This window comes from Triturus cristatus, chromosome 10 (assembly GCF_964204655.1).
Source record: "Triturus cristatus chromosome 10, aTriCri1.1, whole genome shotgun sequence".
NCBI classification, from domain to species: Eukaryota; Metazoa; Chordata; class Amphibia; order Caudata; family Salamandridae; genus Triturus; species Triturus cristatus.
In genome coordinates this window covers 598,901,157-598,913,757 of record NC_140593.1, presented here as the reverse complement: position 1 = coordinate 598,913,757, position 12,601 = coordinate 598,901,157, and positions in this window count along the sequence as shown.

Below are 12,601 nucleotides of genomic sequence, written 5' to 3'. Positions count from 1 at the left end.
TGGGACAGAGCTGTCATATTAGATAGTTGCCAATAACTATTCTCTCCTTGGTAAGAGGAGTTTATAGTGACACTGTGAGCTAGCTGGTATCCAGGCGAATATACCCAGTCGAGGTGTTAGGAATTAGTCTGGACACCAATCCCACAGTCTATGTTGTCTAAGCGTGCAGATGCTATATAGGTTTATAGGAATTATGCGACATGGCACCCAAAGTTGGTTTGATACTTATTTAACCGTCAAAACTGAGTAGTTCAGTCGTGCTTTTCTCAGAGACCCCTACTCACATTATTCCAGAGACGTCTGAAGTGGAAGGGAAAATCCGCCACAGCTGACTAGGCATATCCAATGTATTGCCTGTAGGTTTATTCAAGCTTGAAGGACAAACAGTTCCTATTGTGCATAAAACCTTATCTCAGTTTCCTTGAAACGTTTTCAACTCAATGGCTAACAAAGATCTCATTGCACCAGTGGAGAAAGGAGAACAAGAAGGCTAAATAAACATTTCAGAAAATGTCAGAACTCCCCTTACCTTAAAATTAGCAGACTATGGAGTCACAGCAAGGGGCGGTACCGTAACTTTCAGCATTGAGGCACGTGAATCATATAGAACTTTAACCCATGAATAGAATGAATATTCTATTCATGGGTTAAATTCCCACCAGCAGACGCACACAAAAAAAAATGTCATTCTTACACTGAAGGTAAAACACCAGGGGAATAATTTCCATACAAGTACATTGAAGGTCTGCTCACCTACCAGGGGCATATAAACTAGTTAAATGGTGCCCTCCTACACACAAAATATACAGTACGACTTGGTCCGCTCTGTGGCGACGGAGCGACTTGGCCGGTCCTAGCGGCTTAAACACCCCATCCAGACATTGACACAATGCCGGGTAGCAGACTTATGTCCATTCCAAAAAGAAATAATAAACCTTTAGACAAACCTGCCACAGTTCGTGATGAGAACACTCACCCTTCAGCCAACAAGGGCTACACCAGCAGGACAAATTCTGGGATTTACAAAAAAAAAAATCCACAAACGTAACACGCAGTTATGGGTAAAATGCCTACCAAAAGTGAGCAAATGCAATTCTGGATAGCTCAGTAAATAACAAAGTTAGAGGCAGTGTTTCCATTCACAAGCCCACAAGAAAAACACAGAATGCTAACAATCTGCCTGCTACCCAGATGGAGGAGTGTACCTCTTGAGGTACAGTTTTCGCTGCCCTATGTACCAAAACTCATGGTATTCCTTCAATAGCAGTAATACCAGATGTATTAAGATAAATAAAGAATGAATCTGGAACGGAACCTGCTCTTAACTTAGGGATGAAATTCTTAGGAAATTCTGCCCAGGTTTAAACCATTACATTAGTAAATATAAAAGGGGAGGCAGCAGCAGAGGTGATACACCAACGTCTGAGGGATTTCACTCCTATACAACAGGAGCGTGAATTACCTAAAATTATCGAAGATACCTATGCCGAGTTTGGGAGCAAGAGCAACAAAACCTCGACTCATGGGTGGACCTGAAAAGGATAACACCAATCAGGCACCTAATTCTTCCAAGAAGAAATGGTGGATGTATGACATTACAACGCGTGTCATTACAACGTGTGCAGTTACATCGCATGTGTTACAACGCATGTGATGTTACAACGCTATGCCATTACAACGCAAGTCTTTACATCGACTTGCACTAGATGGCGTGCTAACATTAGAAAAGTGTAATTTACTATTCCAACTCCAGTCCACGTAACAGTAGGGAAGGTGTTGGGATAGTAAACTACACTATTTGTAATGTTAGCACGCCATCTAGCGCAAGTCGATGTAAAGACTTGCGTTGTAATGGCATTGCATTGTAACATTGCATGCGTTGTAACGCATGCGATGTAAAAGCTGTGCGTGGTAAAAACCGCGTTGTAATGGCTGTTCCCCATCCGAAATGAGGCACAACCTTAGGAATCATGAAAATATTAACAAACCTGACAGGTATCTGGATACTGATACACGTTCCTCTCGTTCCTTTCAGCGTTCATCAAAAAGCTCAGAGAGGGAAGGACGGTCAGAACACGTACAAGAAGAATGGACTAAGTCCAGAGACGCACATTGGACTATAATGTCCAAAAAGAAGAAAAACCAAAACCTCAATTTAAAAAGAAAAAAGTAGCAGGTCTTAAAGTTAGACATGCCCAGAATTCAGAGGACTTAACTTCTGAACAGGTAATGGGCTCTGACGATGCTAGACAGCGCAGCAGAAGTAACAAAGCTCGCCAGAACCTGAGGGAATTTCTGGTGACAGCAAAGTTGAATGCACACATCACGGTGGAATCACCTGATACAAGGGTATGTGTCCCACATCGGTTCCATAAGATAACACTCCAAATGGAGGGGGACAAACCCAGGAAAATTAAAAGTCTCTTTTGAGAGAACCTGACTTTTGGCTATGATATCCTTTTGGCTGAAAAAGATTGGCCGAATGAGATTGGTATGGAGTGCCCAAAGGGAGAAACAGTAATTTTACCGGCTTTTTCAGACCTTGTTCCAGTATACTTAATACATTCATAGGTGCAGGAGTGGGCGGCAGCACTTGCTCCAGCATTATATCACAAGCATGTAGGGTGGGATGCTGAGTCTCCTCACCATGTAATCCCAGTAAAAACAACTCCACAGAGACAGTACCCAATAAAACAGGAAGCGAAAAAGCAAGTCAAGGAGATCTTAGATCAACCTGAATACCAAGATGTAATAGAGAATTGCACCTCTTCAATGAATAATCCTTTGTTTCCTACTTTTAGACTACAGACATCTGAACACATGCACAAAGACATTTGAAGTACAAAATGCACTCAGTGCCACATTAAAAAATAAAATTGCGTGGAAAAAATACAAAACAATACTAGATATCTCAATTGGATTTTTTGGCTAAAATATAGCTCCTGAAGTGGACATTTGACAGCATTCTCAGCGCTAGGTTCTCAGCCTCAATTCTGTAGACTGCCCCAAGGGCATAAGAATAGTCCCAGGTTATTTTCAGCTAGGATTACTGAGTTACTTAAAAATCGGGATGAATAGGCATCGTCCTATGTAGATGATATTTATCTGATGGATGATGATTGAATGGATCATTTGACCAGGGTGAGCAACATCATTTTGGGGTTTGCCTCGGAGGGCTACAAATTCAACTCTAAAAAAAACAAAAATAGGCCATCTCAAGGTTCTATTTTTAGGATATGAACTTTCAAGTGGAGGGAAAAGCCTAGCAGCTAATATTTTAGAAAAATGTGCGCTGCTCCAACCTCCAAAATCTCAGAAAAATGTACAATCCATATAAGGATTTCTGAATTTGGCGGAACATACATTTTGGATTATGCAGAAAAATGGTAAACCTTTCTACAATGTAATCAGACTTGATTTTTCAATTAGACATTGGCCACAGGAACACACAGATATACTTTGTTCCTTACAAGCTCACATTAAAGCTTCAAAACACCTACACATGTGTAAATACCACAAATCTGGTGATCTGTGTAATCACGGGTCAAACATGGTACTCTTAACTAGCCTTCAATGCAGGCGAAAAAGTACCCATAGCATACAAATCACACTTGTACACAAACACTGAAATGTGTTCTGTTTCTACAGAGGACATTCTGACAGCAGTACAGACTGCTGTAGTAAGAGAAAGAGCACTGGCTTAGAGGCTGTTACAAAGGCAAGCGTGCCAAATGCTAAAGCCCCACAACCTTGATGAATACAATGGGCTAATTCTCTCACTGTAACCGATGTAGACTACACATTTGATTCTACACTAAAAAAACAATCATTCCTGCAATGCAACAAGAATATCCTCTCCCAAATGAAATAATGCCTCTAGATCAGTGTTAATACATTATGTACACTATTGGTTCTGCTCAGCCTGCCATAAGAAGTAAACAGCAATACAGTGCAGCTTTTGCGATTGTGAAAGGACGTATGCAGAATGGCAAGTTCCATCCTAGCAGTACAAAGATAGAGTCTCTAGGAGACTGCACGGCACAGCTGTCAGAATTAAAAGCCCTATTACTGGCACTAATACAAACTGATCAGGAATTCCCCACACTGATAGCGTGCGATTCATTTTACAGTGACCAGTCTTACAAAGAATATCGTAACCACTGGGTTCAAAATGGGTTAAAAGACTCAAAAGGTTGCATAATAAAGCAAAAAATGCTTTGCAAATAAGTGGCAGAGTTGAAAAAAGACTTGCAGGGAGCTCATGTGATGCACACGCTGAATCATCAATGTGATGGCGTTCACATTGAAGGGAATTCATTGGCTGATGAAGCTGCAAAGGGGGTGCAAAAGCACAATTCTTTAAAGATAGGCAAGATGGACACACCCAAAGGTTTGTAGAGTGGCTCTTTATTGCCAATGAAATGCAGCTGAGACAACTCACAGATGAGACTGCAGCGAGATCTGATTATAGAAAGAAAAATCAGTCCTTATATACAGTTTCAGAACCATCAGACATGTTAATCATTAACATCAGCGCCATGGTGTGAGCATTTCACAAATATGTCCATGTGTACATTTGCTTTATACGAGACGTAGATGACCATGCTAATATTAGCGATCTTCTTACGCTACTGCTTCCTGAGTCTGTTATCTTGTTTTTGTCAAACAAGCCCTGTTTGATCTAGTCAGCAGATGCCCATGCTCTCTGCTTTCTACGCACAATTTCCAAACATGTTATTTGCCATGAACAAACACTTTACCCAAGAAGGAGCAGAGCAGATTGACATGTTCCATTTCAGAGAGCTAGTTCTAAGAATCAACTCGCTGAACTGGCTTCTGTACACAAGTGAAGGCTAGAGAGCCATTTCTCAGAATTTGAGCAAGGCCCAGCAAGGGACACGTACATAGTACATTTTCAATCCATTTGTTTCTTGCTGACTTTCAGAAAGTTTAGTGTAACCATTTGTGTATCATGGAGCTGCACCTGATAACTGAGCACATACTATTTGCAAGCTGGTGAAACACAGAAATTATTGTAAAACTATGGTTCCCTTTAATATGTCCATCCACCAAAGGACCCAAAGAGCTAATTACTTTTTAATCTTTCACAGATGACCCTTTGAACTTTAGTTTAAAATAATTTCATCATGAAGCATGCCAATATTCAATAATTATATTGTCCATTCCTATCATTGTCAGAAATGTCTATCTGCATCAATTCAGTAGTTACTGTCTGCATCAGTATTCAATCTTTTCCTTTTGATACCATCACTGGGCATTTTGTCAGCTGTCCCAATAGTTGACAGCATATCGGCAGGCAATTAATTAATAGACAACAGCCTATTATTAATAGGAATATTGTTATGAATACTATTCCTATTTTCCAACCCCATGCACTCAAAAATCCCCAGAGTGAACCTCCTATGTCCCACGTGCCGGAATCACTGTGTGCCTTTATACCTATATTATGCAGTCTTTTTATTGCTTCCCTAACAGTAACAGAGAAGTCAGGGATATAGGTGCAACACCATGCCCCTATTATTGTACAGACTCCTCCCTTTTCTGCAAGCATCCTGTCAAGAACAATTCTATTTTGTAGGGAAACTAATCTCACAGCCTGAAGTTCTACTGTAATATTTTCTAATATATGTGTTGTTTCATTTATTGTTGCTTCAAGTAGTCTGGATAATCTACGTATATCCTTGGAGTTCAAACATATACCAATCCATGGTATCACCCCTTTAACTTTAGCACCTTCTATTTCTGCTGCTGTATCTCTTTGATCCACAGTTCTTCTGCCTTTACGTATTGCATGTCTTTGTATATCCCTTCATGCATCTTTTATATATTTTATTGCTATAGCAGGTAATACAAAACCAAGGTGACAACTACAACTCCAATTTGTTGGAACCCATGTATAAGCTTTTTCTCCCCAAATAAAATAAATTGAGTCACCTATATATAGTGGAATTCTATCATTGTCAGCCGTCATATCAAATGTCATATTACAATTAGTACTATGGCCCACCTATTAGGTACCATTACGTTTAATACAAATACTCCCTATTGCGTTGTTTTTTTTTAAAAATTTTAACTTAAAACATGGTATATCCTTGTTAGCCTCTTTTGATGGGCCTGCTATCCTGGTGCTCGTATTCTTATATGGAAAAAGTTGGGTGAAGATGTCAGAAAGGGGATATGTTGCGTTCTGTTCTACTACTTCTGTGCAGTTCCTCAATGTCAGAATATCTGCCATATATTTGTTATGTAATGCTCCTGCAGGCTGAGCCGTAGGTGTCCCTGCTCCAGCAGTACCTTTCTTTACATTCTGCAAAATAGCTATTATCTCTATTTTTACTATTGTTATGTATAGAGCATAATAGGATGCTACCAAAGGCAAAGGAACTTGAACCAGGGGCAAACCTTGGTCTAAAGAAGCTGGGAATTGCAAACATATCCAGCAATCTCCCTTTGTTAATACCTTATTTGTATGGTGCAACAAAGTCACAAAGGAATTGTGATGCATTTCCTCCATTTGGGCAATTTCTTCGGGTGACAAAGTGTATGCAGGTATGGTAGCCAGAGGTGTTGGTGTTGGGACTATCTGTTCCATGGGATAGAACACATCCAATAGATACACAGTGACTAATGCTAGCAATAATACCCAGAATATTACCCCAGGTATGCACTTTTCCGACTTGTACCATTTGTTCAAAATTTTTAGAGCTGTATATTCCCTACGCATACCTATGTATTTTTATCCTTTTTTCAATTAGATGTAGTACTATTAGTGACACTATGTTGTGAATTATTACTGTAAATCTGCACAATAATATAAACTAAACTCACTAAAAGCATAAACACATATAAGGTGAGACTATAGTACACAATATACTGATAACAGTTATTCGTTAATACATCAGAGGGCCTTTGAGAACCACTTGGTACTTCCCGCCTCCCAAAGATATTCATGCAATTTTTGTAATGTACGACCCTTTGGTCAGGTATAGCGACCATTAGGGCAGCCACACTTCTATTACAGGAGTGTCCACTGTACCTCACCCCAAAGATAGGCCTTTAAATTTGGCGGTCTTGATCACCTGGAAAAGTTCTTTGCTGAATGCTGCAGCAGCATGGATACTCGCAATGACAGGAGGACTCGCAAATTCCTCCTGGATCAGTTCATCTACTTATTGCTGCAGTGGCACACTCTTTGCTACACAGCGATATTGTAGACCAATCACTTCCTGATGAATGTTCTTACACTTTTCTTGTATGCAAACACGCTATTACCCCTGGTGGCAGTGTGAAATATACCCTAGTTGAATTTTCACAGTCTGAAAGTATTCTACCCAAAGCTTCTTGTAATGCTATATTGTTTAATTCACGCATTAATTTATATTCTATCTGATCAAATACTTCCTGAAGGGGTGAATAAGTGCACCTTTGTCGTTTACCTCAATACTTTTCTTAAAGTCAAGGATGGGTGTCAAAATATCTATTAGGATAGTATCTAGCAGTAATACTCCGTCTATTTCCAGTAGGAGATCAGTTACCGGAGTTACTGACATTTCAGCTCCTTTTCCTTTGTGGACCTCAAATTGTACCTTTTTTCTTCTTTGATCAGTTCTGGTGTTGGCATGTGTTGCTGACCTGGGTCTTTGCTGGATGCCGTCTCAGGGGGTGCCCTCCTGATATGGCTGGCGTGGATCCAGGATTTGTTGTTCGTGCATATTACTAGGGGTGGGCGGAATTTGCGAAATTCACTTTCGCAAACTATCGCGAAAATGTTCAAAATCTCTGCAAACACGCAGAAATATCGCGAAGGCGGAAGTTTTTTTCCCGCCCGTTCCCGGTATTTTCTGCGTGATGGCGGCTTGCCAACTTACCCATGCGGTTACTCACGGGCGCGAGATCTCAATCATCTCATACTCTCGCGGTGCATGATCGCGAGAAGAAAGACGTGATCGCGCAACGAATGACGTGATCGCGTAACAAACAACGTTAATGCGGGCGCGAACTGTCGCGAGACAGCACAAATGGCTACCAACAATCCAACATCTTGTGGAGAACGGGACCGGATCGGGAAAACTTGTTGGCGAACGCGTGGATTCAGGTAAGGCGATCGCGCGCACACGAGAATGTATCTTTTTACAGCGCGAGCAAGAAAAAAATTTCCGGTAAGATGCGGATTGTGAAAATTTTAACATTTTCGCGCTCTCCGCGGAACGCGAAAATGTCAAATTATCACAATTTCCGCAAGTGGAGCGGAATTTTAGCCCAGGCCTACATACTACTGCAGTCTGTGTTGCGAGCAGGACTTGCTCCAGACCCTTCCAAGAGCTTGGAGACAGTTAGACCTCAGGAATGGTTTGATCAGCACCCAGTCTCCTGGATATACTTGTGTCCTTCAACTTGCAGTGGCTCTAGAAGGGTTCCCTTCACCTGCTGGTTGATAGAAACAAGAGTATGTGTAAGTGACATGCAGTAATCATTCAACAATTCATTGGTCATCATAGGCAGAGCATTTTTGTCTGGATCTCCCCACGCGACCATTGGCAAACCAGTGACTATTTCATGTCCACTGAGTCTTGGCATCCGGTGTGCTCCTCATGCTCATTAGGGCAATTGGTACGGCATCCAGCCAGGTCAATTTTGTGTCAGCACACACCTTTGCTATTTTATTCTTTAATATGCAGTTTTTCCTTTCCACTGCACCAGCGACCTCTGGAGAACAGTCACAGTGCAGTTTCTGCTGTATTCCCAGGGCCTTGCATGTCAAATGTATTATTTAATTACAGAAGTGGCTGCAATTGTCTGACCATATTGTTTTTCGGACCCCAAAACTTGGTATCAACTCTTTTATCAGACACTTGACTGTGGAGATGGTATCATTTTTCTTTACTGGATATGCCTCTATCTATTTTGAGTACATACACACCACCACCAGGATATACCTATACTTGTTTGTAGGTGGCATTTCCACATAGTCAATTTGCAGGTCTTCAAATGGCATTGTTTTTCAAAATGGCCCTTGGGTACCGGAGCAGTCTTACCCACATTGTGCTGTGCACATACCATACATGTTTGACATATCTCCTGTGCTATTTTCCTTATATTTTTGTTCACCCAGAATTTATCCGTGCAATTTACTATGCCGTCCCTGTATATGTGGGCCGGGCCATGCATGGAGTATCCGGTAACATGTATTTCTCCTTTGTCTCATTTATCAAGCACCCTTGAGCAAATGACCCATTCTTTGACCAGCTCATCTGTTCTTCTGCTGTTGCTCTTCCTTGCATTTGCCTCACACCTTCAGTTGTTAGATCTAGTGACTTCATTTCTTTAGGCAGTTCTTGGGCGGTTAATATTAGTGCTGAACAACTTTGTGCTGGCTGTTTTGCTGTTGCATCTGCAAATGCATTTCCCTGGCCTACTTTGTCTTTCACTTTTTTGTGAGCACTGCATTTAACTATGGCCAATTTCTTTGGGAGTGCCAAGGAGTTAAGTATTTGGTGATAAGTACTCCATGCTGTATCTTTGTACCTTATGAGGTAATAAACCCTCTTTCCTTCCAGAGCCTCCCAAAGGAATGTGCAACATTGAAGGCATATTGACTGTCTGTGAATATGTTGACACACCTTCCTATAGATAGTTCACAAGCTCGTGTCAGCGCCACAAGCTCTGCTGCTTGTGCAGACAACTCAGATATCTTACAGGACTCAACTACAGTGTTTTTTGTTACAATTACATAGGCTGCTGATGTATAGCCATCCTCTGTTCTCAGGCAGGACCCATCCATCCACAATTCTCCTTCAGCATTTGCATAAGGTGTATCAGTCATATCTTATATACCCTTTGTTTGTTTCTCAGTTAACAGAATACAATCATGGTCTGAGTCCACTAAATCATCAGTGTAACATGTGCTGCAAACAAATACTGCGTGAGCCTGGCATTTGCGAAGTGCTGAGTACGTGTCTTATTCAGTATTAGCTCCACAGCATGTGGAACATAGACATCAACTTCATGTCCTATTATTATGCTTTCTGCACGTTGTAGTGATAAAGCAGTTGCTGCAACCGAACGTATACAGGAAGGTAAAGCCTTAGCTACAGTATCCAAGGTGGCAGAGAAATATGTGCATGGTCTTTTGTGGTCACCGTACCGTACTGCTGGCAGAGAACCGCAAGAGCACACTCGTCAGATTCATGAACTTAAAGTTGGAAAGACTTAGAATAGTCTGGTAGGCACAAAGCAGGAGCAGAGCAGAGAGATTGCCAAATGGCAAGGCAGCATTGTTCATGTTCTGGCAACCACTTAAGGGGTTCGGGTGTGTCATTGTGGGTCAGGGCCAATAAAGGCTTTCAAAGCAAGGAGAAGTTAGAAATCCAATGTTGGCAGTAGCTGGCCATTCCTAGGAAGGCTCACACCTGTTTTTGGGTGCATAGCACTGGTGTCTGTAGAATCAATTTAATGCGCTTATCATCCAATCTTCTCTGCCCTTTCGACAGGATGTGTCCTAAATAGGACACCTCCTGTTGAACAAATTGTATTTTCTCTGGGGAAACCTTGTGACCACATTCAGCTAGGAAATTCAACAGATTAACGTGTCAGTTGTACATTGTTCCTCAGAGGTGCTGGGAATCAGCAGATTGTCATTATACTGAATTAGCTCAGATTTGGGTGATAAATTGAATGTATCTAGTTCTCTTTTCTAGGCCTGATTGTAAATACTGGGGCTCTCTGTGAATCCTTGAGGGATTTGTGTAAAACAATATGTTCGTCCGTTTACAGAGAATGAAAGCAGATACATGCTACCCTCATCTACTGCAATTGAGAAGAAGGCATTCTTCAAATCAACCACTGAAAAGTATGCCATTTCTGGTGACAATGTTGACAAAATTAATACTGCATTTGGGACCACTAGGAACTGTGGCACTGCAATCTTGTTTATTTCTTTGAAATTAACTATAAATCTGTAACTCCTTTCATTAGTATTCTCATTCCCTCTTTTCAAGACGGGTAAAATTGGACTGTTGCAAGGACTGCCTGTTATTTCTTTCACAATCCCTTCCTTTAGTAAGTCTGTTACTATATCCTACAGTCCCTCTACTATATCCTGCAACCCCTTTAGACCTTATGGAGCTATCTTGTACTGTGGTATCCTTGGTGATTTCTAACCCTGGGCGTAGTTCGCGAAGTAGCACTTCGCGAAGCTACGCAAAGTGCAGTTCGCACTACGCGAGCTACGCGTAGCACTTCGCGAACTGCGTAGAACCTTGTTCGCACTGTGCCAGATGTCGTTTTCAATGATTTGCACAGTGCAGACAAGCAACCGGCACTGTGCAATCATTGAAAATGGCATCTTGCACAGTGCGAGCTGTAGTTTTCTGCTGCTCGAGTAGATTTTTACTCGAGCGGCAGCTTTCTCAACCCGAACTGGTAGTTTCTCATCACGAGCGGTCGCGAGCATACGCGACCACTCACAATGAGAAACCTGACCTCCTCGCGTTGGGATTCTCGCCGGGAGGTTTGTTTTCCATGCTCGCGATCGCCAACTTGATGTTGCTGATCGCGAACAAGGAAAAAGTCTCGCCGGGATGTCATTTTGCTTGCTCGCGGTCGCCAACTTGACGTTGAGGACTGCGAGCAAGCAAAAAATGACCGCAGCACTACGCAACACTACGCTACGCGTGTTCGCACTGTGCTACGTGCAATTCCCGTAGTGCGAAGTAGCGCGAACTTCGCAAACTACGCGAGCGTAGCGTAGTGCTTTGCCCAGGCTTAGTGATTTCACATTCTGTCTGACTGTAATTGATACAGGTGTGATGTTCATTCTTTCAGTATCATTTTTATGTTTTGCCCAAATTCTTGAATCTATCTGATCCATTATTTGTGCTGTTATATTCTTTACTCCTATTGACATCTACTTCCAAGAAAACTCCTTCTGCACTGCACTTGATTGTTGCATTAATCTTTTTTAGCAAATCCAAACCCAACAAATTAAACGCACATTTGTCTGATGTTATAAATGAATGGGTGTCCTGTATTGGGCCTATACCAGAGAGGTGGTCTCCAACCAGGGTACCAACTTTATCTCTAGGTACATGAAGTCTCTGTGGGAGGAGTGTGGGGTAACTTATAAGTTCACCACTCCTTGCCACCCTCAAGGAAATGGGTTGGTTGAAAGGTTCAACTGAACCCTGAAAGGTATGATTATGGGCCTTGCGGAGCCCATGAGATGGAAGTGGGATGTCTTCTTACCATGCCTGTTGTTTGCCTACAGGGAGGTGCCTCAGAAGTCCTTAGGGTTCAGTCCCTTTGAGCTTCTGTATGGCCACCCTGTTAGAGGACCTCTCACTCTGGTGAAGGAGGGGTGGGAGAAATCCCCCGGGAAAACCCCCCAGGATGTGTTTAGCTATATGCTGGCCTTCCACAACCAGACACTGCGCATCAGGAAGCTCGCCCAAGAGAACCGAGAAGCCAGCCAGGAAGAAATGAATAGATGGTACGACCAGAATGCCACTCTGGTCGAATTTCAACCTGGGCAGAAAGTGTGGGTAATGGCGCCAGTGGAGCCGTGTGCGCTCAAGGACAAGTG